Here is a 3,009-nt window from a genome sequence, read left to right as displayed (position 1 = left end):
TGCTGGTATTGTATGACTGGGACTATGCTGGTATTGTATGGCAGGTACATATATTTTACGTTGTTTCATTTATTTCTGATGTATCATACTTTGTTGCTTGTTTTTCTAAAACATTATAAATTAGAATATCATAGTCATCATCACAAAGCAAAACTCTTGCATTTTGTCCTAGAGGAGCTGAAAATATTTTGTTTATGCATCAGACATAAACCTTCATGGCTCCAATTCAAGTGAACTGCTCAGGTGAAAAAAATCAGAGTTTGAACTCAATTAATTGGATAAATACTCAATAAAGCAACTCTTGCGTCAGTATAGTACTTCAGAAATATGGTGATCACTGTCAAGTTGTACTAAAATAAAACATAGAATAGAATCAGAATAATTTTGGTTACCAAAGACCTTTAAGATCATCAAGTCCAACGTTAACCTAGCACTGCAAAGTCCACCACTAAAGTATGTCCCTAAGCACCACATCTACATGTTTTTTTAATACCTCCAGGGATGGTGACTCAACCTGGGCAGCCTGTTTCAATGCTTGAAACCCTTTCACTCAATTAATTTTTTCCTAATGTCCAATCTAAACCTCCTCTGGCACAACTTGAGGCCATTTCCTTTCATCCTATCACTTGTTACTTGGGAAAAGAGACCGACAACACACCTCACTACAACCTCCTTCCAGGTAGCAGAGGAAAGCAGTAAGGTCTCCCCTGAGCCTCCTTTTCTCCAGGCTAAACAACCCCAGTTCCCTCAGCTGCTTCTCAGAAGACTTGTGCTCCAGACCTCTCACCAGTTTCACTGACCTTCTTCAGACACACTCCAGCACCTCAATGTCCCTCTTGCAGTGAGGGGCGCAACACTGAACAAGAGTATTTGAGGTACAGCCTCACCAGTGCCAAGTACAGAGGGATGATCACTTTCCTAGTCCTGGTGGCCACACTATCATCTGGTACAAGCCAGGATGCTGTTGGCCACCTGGGCACACTGCTGGCTCATGTTCAGGTAGCTGTCAGCCAGCACCCCCAGCTCCTTTTCTCCAGGCACTTCCCAGCCGCTCTGCCCCAGGCCTGTAGCGCTGCGTGGGGCTGCTGTGACCCAGGGGCAGGACCCGGCACTTCTCCTTGTTGAACCTCATATAATTGGCTTGGTTGATTGATCCAGCCTGTCCAGATCCCTCTGCAGAGCCTTCCTGCCCTCCAGCAGGTCAGCACTCCTGCCCAGCTTGGTGTCTCCTGCAAACTTACTGAAGGTGCACTCAATCCCCTCATCCAGATCATTGATAAAGATATTAAACAGGACTGGCCCCAGTACTGAGCCCTGGGCAACACCAGTTGTGGCTGGCTGCCACTAGATCTAACTCCACTCACCACCACTTTTTGTGCCTGGCCATCCAGCCAATATTTTACCCAGCAAAGGGTATGCTTGTCCAAGTCATATCTGTATAAATACAGTAAAAATGCAAAAATACAAGTTTGGAAATGTTGTCACAGGGATATCAAAGACTTTAGTGATTTAGCAAAAACTTTCATGTTCTTAAGCTTTTCAATAAATGTGGATTTTCCCAAGGAAAAGGGAAGCACTTCATTTAGCAAATTAATCAAAACCCTAGGAAATATTTGGCTAAACCCCAGCATTAACAAAAAAAAATTCAGACACCTCAAATAATTCAGTATGGTTTGCTGAATAAATCGGGAAATTATACAGCTAGAAATAAGATGGCTTTTAATGATGACAAAATTTATTTCTTCATGTGTTTGCTGATTTGTGTAGTGATCACTGCAGAGTTTGAAAACGTGCAATGAAACAACATTTTGACTATTGTGTTGTAATAAATCAACAGCTCTAATAAATCTCTAATTTAAATTAGAGAGAAATTTTTCAATGTTTTTTCCATCAGGACAATCTTTATCAGCCTTTAAAAAAAATGAGATAAACATACTTTAAGCAAATAATCAGAAGTAAATGTTACAAACTGGAAATTTTCATGCTACAAGTATTTTACCTCACCCCCCACCCCCCGCTACCTTTTCAACAAAAAAATATAAATCCTGGCCCCCAACATGCTTTTGGGTGCAAAACTGATGATTAGAAAAATATATTTCTCCATCTGAAGCACTTTCTGTTTATTTCCTTGTTATTCCAGATGGCTTCATCATTTTATGGGAAAATAATGGCAGTTGTGTCAGTAGTGGAATACCCATAACTATGACGGATATTCTCTCCATAAAAAACTGTCAGGTCTGAATATTTTATCAAAGAATAGCAGGACAAAGCCAGACTGAACTTGTATGTTGTTGTTCTTAATATACCCCATTCCAATGGTCAGAAAGATCTGACCTGCATGTTGTTAATATGGAATGGAAAAATGAAGTGGATGAATATCTGTTTGTGGTAGTGGAAAAGACTGAAAGCAGGACAAGGTCATTTTGTCCATAAAAAGAGGAGTGTGAGGAAATACATCTCAAGAATAAGACAGGAGACTCTGAACAGCCTGTAGAACTGGCAAGTGCTACCTGCCAAGCTGGGATGCATTAAGTGTTTAGATTCAGCTCCTCTTGCCCAGTGTTCTATCCCAGATGTATATTCGTCATATGTGTTATTTTTGGAGGTAGTTGTATGTATCCGTGTAACGAAACTTTTTAAAAAAGGACTGAATTAGCTAACACTTTTTAGACATAATCTCTTTTTTTGATTCTGCACATATTTTTACAAGTATGTTTTTCAGCTTTCTGTGACAACATGAGCACTGCTGGAAAACGGTTATGGCCATGAGCTGAAAGGGCATGCTAGGTAATGGCATGCACACATACATGTTCCCAAACGCAAGTTACCTCTCGGTTTAAAGTTACACAGGTCAGACAAACCAGTAAGATTCACTTAATAGAAGATTGTGAACTAGCAATTGCATGATAAAAGCTTTGGGAACATATGAAGAGAGCAGGGTATCTGCTTTGCCAGTACCAGAATTGTCCATGATACACTGATTGCTCACAAGGTCTGTAAGTGAAAAAT

This window comes from Falco punctatus (assembly GCF_963210335.1).
Source record: "Falco punctatus genome assembly, chromosome: 2".
Lineage (NCBI taxonomy): Eukaryota > Metazoa > Chordata > Aves > Falconiformes > Falconidae > Falco > Falco punctatus.
The sequence above is the reverse complement of the archived record's forward strand: the minus strand, read 5'-3'. Positions refer to the sequence as shown.